Here is a 13134-nt window from a genome sequence, read left to right as displayed (position 1 = left end):
ATGGGGAGCCCTGGAGTCAAAAAGGTTGAGAACAGAACATCTCTAGAAACACATCATTTCTGTATCTTTTATGTACGGAGTTGTTCTTCATTCCCAGAACTCACACTGAAGGAATTGTCTATCACTCACTTCGCCATAAGCAGCAACAGAAGAAGAATAGAGAGCTTTTCTATCAGCGCTTCTGCTCTTTAGGGCCGCGAGTTTATTTCTGTCGTAGTCTTTCATTCTCTCGTTTTGTTCTTTCTGGCCCGTGGGCGATCCGAAACTCCGTGCCTGATGGGAAGCTTTTACTGGAGCAGGTCAGAGAAGGACAGAGCAGCCTCGAGCTGGAGCAGAAGGAGAGGAAGACAGGGGGAAGAAACACAAATAGAGTGAAGGAAGAGAGACGGAGACACAGAGTTTCCCCTGAGAGGGCCTGTCCCTCTGTGTGTGTGTGTGTGTGTGTGTGTGGGAACCGAGAGGACCAGCAGAAGACCTGCTCTGTAACTCCAAGGTGATTCTTATCTGGCTGACTGTGTTTATGGTCAGATTTATTTGTAGCTCTAAGTCGTACTGTTATGTCTATCATGTCTTAGAGCAAGTTTTAGGGCTGATGTAAATGGATGATTCGAGTGATTCTCCGGGTTCTGGTCCAGATTTACTGTATTTATAGTGTTGTCTAGCGCTGTGGTTCCCAACCTTTTTTTGTATGAGACATTCTTGTATTGATTTTTTTTCCAAGAATATATTTTAGGGCCCCCCTTCACATTTAATGATATTATCGCTCTTGTAAGCTTGCAGCTAGGATGACAAAATATGTTTTTTTGCAAACAAACTGTATGTTAATGCACAAATAATAGCCATATTTAAAATACAATGACAAAAACATCAGTAGGCCCTTTGTAATTTAAAAACGTTAGCCTAGGAGAAGTCTATAAAAAGGTACGAAAGCTGTCACTTTTCAAAAGGTACACTTTTGTCCATTTTAGGTACTAATTTGTACGTTTTATGTGCTAATATAGACATTTTTTTTGCTAATATGTACATTTTTGGTGCTAATATGTACATTTCAGGTGCTAATATGCACATTTTAAGTGTTGATATGTACATTTTAGGTGTTAATATGTACATTTTATGTGCTAATATATACATTGTATGTGCTAATATGTACATTTTTGGTGCTAATATGTACATTTCAGGTACTAATATGTACATTTTAAGTGTTGATATGTACATTTTAGGTGCTAATAGGTGCAAAAATGTACATTTCAGGTACTAATATGTACATTTTAAGTGTTGATATGTGCATTTTAGGTGCTAATATGTACATTTTAAGTGTTGATATGTACATTTTAGGTGCTAATAGGTGCTAATATGTACATTTCATGTACTAATATGTACTTTTTAAGTGTTGATATGTACATTTTAGGTGTTGATATGTACATTTTATGTGCTAATATATACATTTTATGTGCTAATATGTAAATTTTTGGTGCTAATATGTACATTTCAGGTACCAATATGTACATTTTAAGTGTTGATATGTACATTTTAGGTGCTAATAGGTGCTAATATGTACATTTCAGGTAATAATATGTACAGTTTAAGTGTTGATATGTTCATTTTAGGTGCTAATATGCACCCTTAAGGTACAAAAGTGTACCTTTTGAAAAGGTACAGCCCCAGTGACAGCTTTTGTACCTTTTTTTCTGAGAGTGTATGTTGGCCCTATTTGAAATGCAAAAAATATTCACACTGGTGTGTAGGTAAAAAAAAAGAAAGAATATAGGCTATTACTAAATGACTGTCAGGGCCTCAATACTTGCATGTTATTTGTGAGGCTTTATCAATGTGAGGCTTTATTTTTATGCTTTTAGCGCTATAGTGAGTGATTATAAACTTGCATTTATTAAAGGAGTAGTTCACTTTTAAAAAAATTTTGCTGATAATTTACTCTCCCCCGTGTCATCCAAGATGTCCACGTCTTTCTTTCTTCAGTCGAAAAGAAATTAAGGTTTTTGATGAAAACATTCCAGCATTTTTCTCCATATAATGGACTTCAATGGGGACCAAACGGTTCAAGGTCCAAATGAGAGTTTCAGTGCAAACTATTCACAGGGCTTTAAACGATTCCAGACGATGAATAAGGGTCTTATCAAGCGAAACGATCAGTGGCGTACATCTGAGCGTTTAATTCAGAGATATAAATGTCAGTTTTCTAAACAAGAGTAAGTGTTTCTCAAAAAAAGTAGAACTAAATAAGATTTTTCGATTTTCGATTTAAGTTTTTTTTGTAAGCAAAAGTCAAGTTAGCTTAAAGCATCACTGAAGATACGATTATAAGTGAAAACTAGAGTCTGAGGTGTTCACCATTTTACAAATTGAATTAAACATAGTTAATGTGAAGACATTAAAAATTGAATTGAATTAAAAGTATTTAATGTTAAGAAATATGGCTAGCATCTCTGATTTCAGGCAGAATTACTGTAACGCAATGGTGTTCCTGACTGAAGATTCAGGTCTGCACCAACCTAATATCATTTAGATCCTTAATTATATTTTGTCATGCTTTGAAGAAATGCACTTATTTTGACGTGTTTGATGTCTCATACTAAATCGCATGTAAAGTACTATTAGGTAATTTTAACTGTAGTGAGTTATCCAGTTTTCCATGTAAAGTTTATATATTTTAAATGCACTAAATTGCAGCAACATCATTACACATGTGGAATTACATTTTAAAACATGACAGAAATCACATTAAAATATATTTTTCTTTACCATAATACATCGTTTTCATTTAATTTTTGTTTAAGTGTACTTCTTTTTCACAAGGGTGACATCTGAATACTGAATAGCTGTTGAAATGGAAATATGTGTGTGTGTGTGGTCATATGTTAATGAGCATGTGCGTTGTTTTTGGACTGGGAGGGTGTTTTTTTATTGCGAATAATAGATGTCTGTCTAGATTAAACTCTTTTATTACAAAACAGCAAGAAAAATACTTTTGTCCATGATTTTAAAGTTGTATAGAGTCAAAACAAAATGACAGCTCAAAAGATGTATGTCTCCTTTCCTTTGTACAATTTTAGATGTTAATCACGTCTGCTGGGAACGAGAGGTGTGTTCTTGTTGTTGTTTTTTATATGGGTTTGTGTGTGTGCACTGTAAAAATGAATATCTAAGCAATAAAATTGTGGCAATAGATTACAAGCAATATTATTAATTAAATTTAACAAATTAATAATTAATCAAATTAATTCCTTAAAAGTTAACCAGTAATGAGTAAAAGTTAACCAGTCAAATGATTGTGATAAAATGATGTTAAAACATAACCAACACCATCAGATAACCTTTTCTATTTGTTCATCTGACTGTTATAACTCAGGTATATCAGCCAAACAAAACTTAAAGTGAATGATTTAAGGGTCAAGAGCCCAACTAAAACAAACACTGATCACCATAATGGTGACTTACAATAATGGTTTTCTCCTTCAGCGATTCGGCTTGTTAACATCAGGTGTCTTCAATATTGCCAATATACAATAAAGAGTTCTTCATTCATCTTCAACGTCTATCTGTTATTCAGATATTTTTGTTCATTTTTTTGTGTAAAAAAAACTCATTTTAATGTACTCATTTTAAATGGTTAACTTTTAAGGAATTAATTAGATGAATTATTGCTCAGTTATAATTTGTTAAATTGTATTAATAATATTGCTTGTAATCTGTTGTCACAATTCTATTGATATAGCGTAATCATTTTTACTGTCTGTGTGTGTGTGTGTGTGCTTGTGTGTGGTGAAATGTTGGGTCACTGGGTGGGATGCAGAGAAAGCTGACTAACAGGAAATCAGAGAGACACTGTGTGTGTGTGTGTGTGTGTGTGTGTGTGTGTGTGTGTGTGTGTGTGTGTGTGTGTGTGTGTGTGTGTGTGTGTGTGTGTGTGTGTGTGTGTGTGTGTGTGTGTGTATTTTGGGATGGGCAGGATGGCCATGTTCCCATCCCACCCACACCAGGTTAAACACAAAGACATATAAACACACGGAGGAGATTTAAAACAAAACATGAATGTTTCTTTGAGCTTTAGAAACATTTTAAATCATCTGCTGTACATGCCTCCAACACGTTACATTTATCATTACATCATCATTAAACTTTATCTGAATGTGAAATAGATGATAAACTGATATGACAACATAGATTTGGTTCCTAAAACACTCCAATCATATCATTTTTATGAAATATTTTGCATGAGAAAGAAACAAAGAGTTGAAAAAACAACAACAACCTAAATACAAAAAAAAAGGAAAAAGAACATGAGGGTAAGATATTAATCTATATACATCAGTTACAATGTACAAAATTAAAGTCCTTACAAATTGAAGACATTCTACTTCTTATTTAGTAATTGTATTAAGATGCATTTTAACTCTTTTGAAAAAATGGTTTGTTGTTGGTAAACTTACATGTATGGGTACAATTTTTACAAAAAAAAAATTATGATAAGTAGGAAAAGATTAATTGCGATTAATTGTGCAAAGATTAATTGCGATTAATCGCATCCAAAATAAAAGTTTGTGTTTACTTAATATATGTGTGTGTGTCCTGTGTATAATTATTTGTATATATAAATACATATGCATGCATGTATATATTTAAGAATTATTTGCACATAAATACTGTATATAGATATATAAATAGTACATAAATATTTTATACATAAATAACACATTTTCTTAAATATATACATGCATGTGTGTGTATTTATATATACAACATAATTATACACAGCACACACAAATATATTATGTAAACACAAACTTTTATTTTGGATGCGATTAATCGCGATTAATCTTTGCACGGCCCTAAAAGCAAGCATTATTTTTGATTGCAAGACACATGAGAAGCAAGGTAAGCACATGACAAACAGGAAGCATAACAAAGAGCATGAAATACAAAATAAAAGACATGAACACAAACAAAACCCACAACCAACCGTGACATTGCAATATATATTAACTGTTTTAAAGCATACAATTACCATCATATTCTGAAAATACTACAGGCATATTTTCTGACATATTTTTTTTTACATATATATATATATATATATATATATATATATATGTATATGTAATTATTAAATAATTAATTTTGATAACCAATATGATGGCTGATATACTGTAGCAGTTTTGATCAATACCAAATGCATCCCTAATTTGTATTTATTTCTCTATATGATTATAATTGTATAACACCGTTATAAATAGTACCTGGTGTTCTTGTTTTGGCTTCATTTAGAGGAAACTATATTCATAGATAAAAGAAGGCTTTGGCAGAAACCAGCAGCACCTGTAAGTAACTCATTTCTATTTCAAAGCCTGAAGCTCTGCGCTGGGTAATTGTGATGTCTGCTTGAATGACAGTTGTCTCTTTTGAAGCAGCATGTCTCTGTGCCTTTATAGAGGGACAGCTGGCCTTTAATCTGAGACGAACACAGATCCTATCACAGCACAGACTCCGCCTGTCTCTGAATTAAACCCGAACGCAGACGCAGCGTGTCCGTATAGGAACCACACCAATTTGCTGCTCCAATATTTCTATCCAAGGTTTGAGGAGGGTTAATTCACCCCAGATTATTTCCTCAAAACTTTTTAGATTAAGACGTTTGTGTCAGCATTTTGTTGACGTTGTTGGACGTTTATGGACTGTTAATGACTGTTAATTTTCTAAATATTGATAAAAAAAACTTGCGAAATGACAGCGAAGTTATGCGACTAAACCATATTATTTTTCTGCTTCAATATCTTGATAAATTATGGCATTTCTTTGTTGTTTAGAATCCAGTATTCCTGTAATACTTTTGTCGTTTATGAAAAAAAAAAATACCATGGAAGTCAGGGTTGTCTGTGTTTGTTTGAGTTTGACTTTAGTTTTCATTGTTTCTAGAGCTGTGTTCGTTAGTTACTATGGTTACTCATAGGTTAATTAGTGTTTGCACCGGATGTTCATTTTTTAGTTCATTAGTTTGTTTCAGCACTCTAAAAATGTCTGGGTCAAAAACAACCAATTTGGCAACCCAGTGATGGGTAAATATGGGACAGAACACATGCTGGGTTAAAGTAACTCAACGCAGTGGGTTACACATTTTAACCCTTCAGGTTGGGTTGAACAATTTAGCCTAAATTCTGCTTTTTTCACTAAATGCTGGGCTAATTTTACATAATTAATGGTTATTTTCAAGACAATATGGCAGCTACAAATCCAGTTTTATCAAGTTTGGCAAACCAGCAGTGGGTTACTTACTATAACCCAGCAGGCTGGGTAGTTTATGAGGGGGTGCATCATTTCTACTGTCAATGAATTTTAACCCAGCTGTGGGTTACACACACAACTACCCAACAGTTTGAAAATGACTCAACAAAATTACCCAACATGAGAACCCAGCAGTCTGGTGTCCCAGTGTCTGGTTGTGTTTCCCTGGGTTGTCACTAGAGGTCCTCGTTCTCACGGTGTCTTTCACATTTGACTTCATTTCCCAGCATTCTGTCTGTCACTCATCAGTTCATTGCACTCAGCTGTTTCCCATCACCTTGCTAGATCTGTGTGTATATATTCCCTGTCTGTGTTAGTGTTTGTTACGGAGTCCTTGTTATATGTCGCCACTTCCGAGGTCTGTTCCCTGCTTGTTTTTGTTCTTATGTTTTGATTGATTTTTGATATTTGACCCCTGCCTGGATTAAAATGATTTTGGATTGCCCTCATTATTAAAACTTACGGTGACTGGATTTTCTGCTTCCCGTGTGTGGTTTGTGACCGAATGACTCCGTCCAAAACCAAGATCCAGTGGTATGTTTTTTAATATCTCTTACCCAGCCATTTTCCACTCAAGCCCCTCTTCGACCCTGGGCTGGTGAAATCCAGTCCAGAGTTTCATCCGGCGCTGTTTCCATCCAGCCCAGAGCGCGCAGTTCACCAGCGGAAACGGTGGAGGAGGAGGAAGACCTCTAGCCTCCCAAAAGGCCCGGAGGCCGTGTCCCAGCAGCCCACCACTTTTCTGGAGGCTGATTCAGAGTTGGTTCAAGTCATGTCTGCCCAGCCAGAGACTGCTCAGGTCATGTCTGCCCAGCCAGAGACTGCTCAGGTCATGTCTGCCCAGCCAGAGACTGTTCAGGTCACGTCTGCCCAGCCAGAGACTGTTCAGGTCATGTCTGCCCAGCCAGAGACTGTTCAGGTCACGTCTGCCCAGCCAGAGACTGTTCACGTCCCGTCTGCCCAGTCAGAGACGGTTCACGTCATGTCTGCCCAGTCAGAGACGGTTCACGCCACGTCCGGCCGGTCAGAGACGAGATGCCCATTCACGTGGCCGCGAGGACACTAATGGACTATTTGGAGTGTCTGGCTCGGATCCTGGACATGCCTGTGTTCATTGTTCCAGAGCCGGAGCCAGTGTCTGTTCCAGAGCCTGTTCCAGTGTCCACAGACAAGATGGCCGCCGCCGAGCCAGTGTCTGTTCCTGGTCCTGGGCCAGTGTCTGTTCCTGAGCCGGTGTCTGCTGCTCCTGAGCCGGCGTCGGTGGCTGTTTCTGAGCCAGTGTGTCTGTTCTTAAACCTCCGCCCTGCCCGCCTGAAGGGTCTTCACCGCCCTGGCCGTCCGAAGGGTCTTCTCGCCCTAAGGGTCTTCACCGCCCTGGCCGCCCGAAGGGTCTTCTCTGCCCTGGCCGCCCGAAGGGTCTTCTCCGCCCTGGCCACCCGAGGGGTCTTCTCCGCCCTGGCCACCCGAAGGGTCTTCTCCGCCCTGGCCACCCGAAGGGTCTTCTCGCCCGAAGGGTCTTCACCACCCTGGCCGCCCGAAGGGTCTTCTCCGCCCTGGCCACCCGAAGGGTCTTCTCGCCCGAAGGGTCTTCACCACCCTGGCCGCCCGAAGGGTCTTCTCCGCCCTGGCCGCCAGAATGGTCTTCTCCGCCCTGGCCACCCGAGGGGTCTTCTCCGCCCTGGCCACCCGAAGGGTCTTCTCGGCCAAAGGGTCTTCACCACCCTGGCCGCCCGAAGGGTCTTCTCCGCCCTGGCCACCCAAGGGGTCTTCTCCGCCCTGGCCACCCGAAGGGTCTTCTCGGCCAAAGGGTCTTCACCACCCTGGCCGCCCGAAGGGTCTTCTCCGCCCTGGACGCCCGAAGGGTCTTCACCACCCTGGCCACCCGAAGGGTCTTCTCCGCCCTGGCCACCCGAAGGGTCTTCTCCACCCTGGCCGCCCGAAGGGTCTTCACCACCCTGGCTGCCTGAAAGGCCTGTCTTTTGTTTCGTCCTGGCCACTCGATGGAATATCTTCTCCGCCCTGGACGCCCGAAGGGTCTTCACCACCCTGGCCACCCGAAGGGTCTTCTCCGCCCTGGCCACCCGAAGGGTCTTCTCCACCCTGGCCGCCCGAAGGGTCTTCACCACCCTGGCTGCCTGAAAGGCCTGTCTTTTGTTTCGTCCTGGCCACTCGATGGAATATCTTCTCCGCCCTGGCCGCCCAATGGACTGCCTTCTCCCTGGCTGCCTGAGTGGTTATCTGCTTCGCTCTGGTCAAACGTTAAGTCGGCACCTTGTGTTCCCGTTCCCCTGCATGGTCCTGGCCCTCTCTTCCCTCCCTCGGATTTTCCACGGTCCTCCCTCCTCTTGAACTCTTGTATTGTTTTTTTGTCTGGTAGCCGCTCCGTAGAGAGGGGGTACTGTCCCAGTGTCTGGTTGTGTTTCCCTGGGTTGTCACTAGAGGTCCTCATGGTGTCTTTCACATTTGACTTCATTTCCCAGCATTCTGTCTGTCACTCATCAGTTCATTGCACTCAGCTGTTTCCTATCACCTTGTTAGATCTGTGTGTATATATTCCCTGTCTGTGTTAGTGTTTGTTACGGAGTCCTTGTTATATGTCACCACTTCCGAGGTCTGTTCCCTGCTTGTTTTTGTTCTTATGTTTTGATTGATTTTTGATATTTGACCCCTGCCTGGATTACAATGATTTTGGATTGCCCTCGTTATTAAAACTTACTGCGACAGGATTTTCTGCTTCCCGTGTGTGGTTCATGACATCTGGATAAAACAATAATCCAATAAATTTTAGAGTGGGTGTATTTAAACTCTGTTCATTTCTGCTCTTTGTCCGTTGTCATCACGTTTAGCTTAGTTGATTCTGTTCCTGTGTAGCGTTTTTGAGTTCTTGGGCCCTATTTTAATATTGTAAGCGCATGGCCTAAAGTGCACTTAGGGTGTGTCTGAATCCACTTTTGCTAGTTTAAAGACGGAAAATGGTCAGCGCACTCGGCACATGGTCTAAAAGTGTTGTCCCTGTTCTCTTAGTGAGTGATGGGTGTGTTTTGGGCGTAAACATGCAATTAACCAATTAGAGTCTCATCTCCCATTCCCTTTAATAGCCAGTGCTTGCGCCATGGCGGATTCACTATGTACATGACTGAATTTGCAAGTGGAAAGACTGAACACTTCTCTAGCGAGGAAACGGATCTGCTCGTGTGCGAGGTTAAAGCACAAGGAGAACATTTACAGGACAAACCGAATTCCACCATGTCTTTACACTCACCTAAAGGATTATTAGGAACACCATCCTAAGACTGTGTTTGACCCTTTCGCCTTCAGAACTGCCTTAATTCTATGTGGCATTGATTCAACAAGGTGCTGAAAGCATTCTTTAAATATGTTGGCCCATATTGATAGGATATAATCTTGCAGTTGATGGAGATTTGTGGGATGCACATCCAGGGCATGAAGCTCCTGTTCCACCACATCCCAAAGATGCTCTATTGGGTTGAGATCTGGTGACTGTGGGGCCATTTTAGTACAGTGAACTCATTGTCATGTTCAAGAAACCAATTTGAAATGATTCGAGCTTTGTGACATGGTGCATTATCCTGCTGGAAGTAGCCATCAGAGGATGGGCACATGGTGGCCATAAAGGGATGGACATGGTCAGAAACAATGCTCAGGTAGGCCGTGGCATTTACACGATGCCCAATTGGCTCTAAGGGGCCTAAAGTGTGCCAAGAAAACATCCCCCACACCATTACACCCCCACCACCAGCCTGCACAGTGGTAACAAGGCATGATGGATCCATGTTCTCGTTCTGTTTACGCCAAATTCTGACTCTACCATCTGAATGTCTCAACAGAAATCGAGACTCATCAGACCAGGCAACATTTTTCCAGTCTTCAACTGTCCAATTTTGATGAGCTCTTGCAAATTGTCGCCTCTTTTTCCTATTTGTAGTGGAGATGAGTGGTACCCGGTGGGGTCTTCTGCTGTTGTAGCCCATCCGCCTCAAGGTTGTGTGTGTTGTGGCTTCACAAATGCTTTGCTGCATACCTCGGTTGTAACGAGTGGTTATTTCAGTCAAAGTTGCTCTTCTATCAGCTTGAATCAGTCGGCCCATTCTCCTCTGACCTCTCGCATCAACAAGGTATTTTCACCCACAGGACTGCCGCATACTGGATGTTTTTCCCTTTTTACACCATTCTTTGTAAACCCTAGAAATGGTTGTGTATGAAAATCCCAGTTACTGAGCAGATTGTGAAATAGTCCAACAACCAACAAAAATGCCACACTCAAAATTGCTTAAATCCCTTTTTTTCCCATTCTGACATTCAGTTTGGAGTTCAGGAGATTGTCTTGACCAGGACCACACCCCTAAATGCATTGAAGCAACTGCCATGTGATTAGTTGATTAGATAATTGCATTAATGAGAAATTGAAAAGGTGTTCCTAATAATCCTTTAGGTGAGTGTATGTACACAATAACAATCTTTTACATTGTAATCCTTTTATTTTAAGCAGAGTGTAAGCATGTTGTTGACGCTCCAAGCCGCACATTACTAACGCGCTCTTTAAATAACAAAAAAAAAAAATTGCGCCATTGACTTTAGAACAGGATTCAATTGGTCAATGGCTCAGTCTATTTCAGTTCCTCAAAATAGCAACACACCAACAATGTGCCCGAACAGACCTCATTCTCAGACCAGCAGTCCAAATGTGCGCCAATGCATTTGCTATTTAAGCAACGTAGCGCAGGACGTGAAAATGATAACTGCGTTGGGCTGAAACATAGCGGGCCCATTGTGTAAATAAAGTCTTTATATTATATCATCTTTATATTCAACAAGCTGTGACAAATGGAATTGGAACTGTTTGGTTGGTGAAATTCTTCAAAATATCTTCTTTTGTGTTCAGCCGATTAAATAAATTCATACAATTTTGGAACAACTTGACGGTGAGTAAATAATGACAGAATTTTCCAATTTTTCTTTTTAAATAATGAATAATGTACATATACATTTTTAAAATTTCAATTTGTATACATAAACAAGTTACAGTAAAGAACATTCAACAATGCTACATCTATTTAAAAAAAATAATATTTTCTATTTTTCAAAGAATCCTGAAAAAATTATCATGGTTTCCGCAAAAAAATATTAAGCAGCAGAACTTTTTTCAACGTTGATAATAATCATGAATATTTCTTGAGCATCAAATCCTCATATCAGAGTGATTTCTGAAGGATCATGTGAGTACTGATGCTGAAAATTCAGATTTGATCACAGGAATAAATGACTGTTTCCAATATATTTACATACAAAACAGCTATTTTAAAATGTAATAATATACTTATTAATATACATGAAAAAACTGTAGCCTTGGTGAACATAAAAGACTCAAAACCATTAAAAGACCTCATGAAGCCCAAACTTTTGAACGCTAGTGCACGGTAATGAATGTCCAGGATGAATGACCTCACTGGTTCAGTGATGCTACTTTAGTCCAGTGCTTTGATGATCTGTGATGGAGAGCAGGAGTGTCTGATCCCAGAGTCTCGTCCGCGCACTCGGCCGTCGCCCAGAGCAACGCTAAGCTAACAGCTGCTCAGATGACCGCCCGAGTAGCACACGTTTCCTTTTACAGCAGAATCTGAAGTTCAGCCACAGTGTGAAACGGCATCTCGGTGTCTCTATTCTCTGATCATAAAAGCAGAAAGTGTGTTTAATTGTACTGAAGTGTACTTCAAATATACCTTTTTTAAAATTACTTGCTGGTATTAATGACGCAACTTAAAGGAAGTACGCTTTCATTACTGTTTCTTAACACACTTAAAAGTTCACTTTGTAATGTCAAATTAAAAGTTTTACTTTATAAAATGGTTCATTCCATTCCTTGATTCTGATTGGTCAATAGTGCTTTATTCATGATAAAACACGTCCGCTTCACCCAACGGCTCTATGTATCACTGCGCAACACTGCAGTTCCTATGTTGTGTTTATTTGAGCTTTCATTCATATTACACACTGAAGCGTTGTTGCTGTTCACGGTCAGGGACTATTTTTTCTAGCGGAAGGAAGGCTTTCAGAAACTTTTAGTTTCTTAATTTAAAGTGTCATGTTACATTTCGGTCATTCACACGTCAAATTTGAAGAAGCCTCGAAAAATGGGCACTGTGAAAAAGTGGGAGTGTAGAGGGCGGGAAGAGTAATAAAACACACACCTGCTGCAACACACTCATTATACACACAAATGAGGATTGAAAATTGGAGGCACCGTGATGTATTTGAGAAATATTACCCTATGAGAACAAAATAACACAAATCTTATCATTACATACTACTAACAACTATCGTCAACATAAATATATAAATCAGTTATTCTCAGAAATATCAACAAATCAGCATTAAAACTTTGCATAGCTATTGGAAATGAGGGAGAACATTTAAAAATCATTTATAATAAATACTGAAATATTCTATAAAAAAAAATTATTAGTCATTACTGTGCGTCTGCCGCGTCTAGTTTGACGCTTGACCACTTAATGGTCGACTTAATGGTTGTGTTAATTCTTTTGTTTTTACGTGCGTCAGTTTCACTCTTGACGCACGTAAAAACAAAAGTTTGAAGCGAAATTTATGCAAAATGAACATGTCTCGTATATTGAAATACATTTTTGAGTGATAAAATATTTGCTCTGTTGTGCATTAGAACCACACCAGGCATTTAGTCATATTACAAAATAATTTATTGAAGCATCCAGATACCTCACCACGTGAGCAAGCAGCTAGGCTCCTGATTGGGTAACGCGGCACGAATTGACGCCAAAGTTCAGATTTTTCAACTTGGGC

General features: G+C 39.7%; 1 protein-coding gene across 2 annotated transcripts in view; it reads left to right on the top strand.

Moving 5' to 3' along the window:
- The window catches only part of rapgef4a (Rap guanine nucleotide exchange factor 4a), a 94798-nt gene that overhangs the window by 21965 nt on the left and 59699 nt on the right, over positions 1–13134 (top strand). The window lies entirely within an intron of this gene.

The sequence above is a fragment of the Pimephales promelas genome, chromosome 7 (assembly GCF_988280905.1).
Source record: "Pimephales promelas chromosome 7, fPimPro1.hap1.1, whole genome shotgun sequence".
Lineage (NCBI taxonomy): Eukaryota > Metazoa > Chordata > Actinopteri > Cypriniformes > Leuciscidae > Pimephales > Pimephales promelas.
Note: the sequence above shows the minus strand (reverse complement) of the source record. Positions and strands in the feature narration are given on the sequence as shown.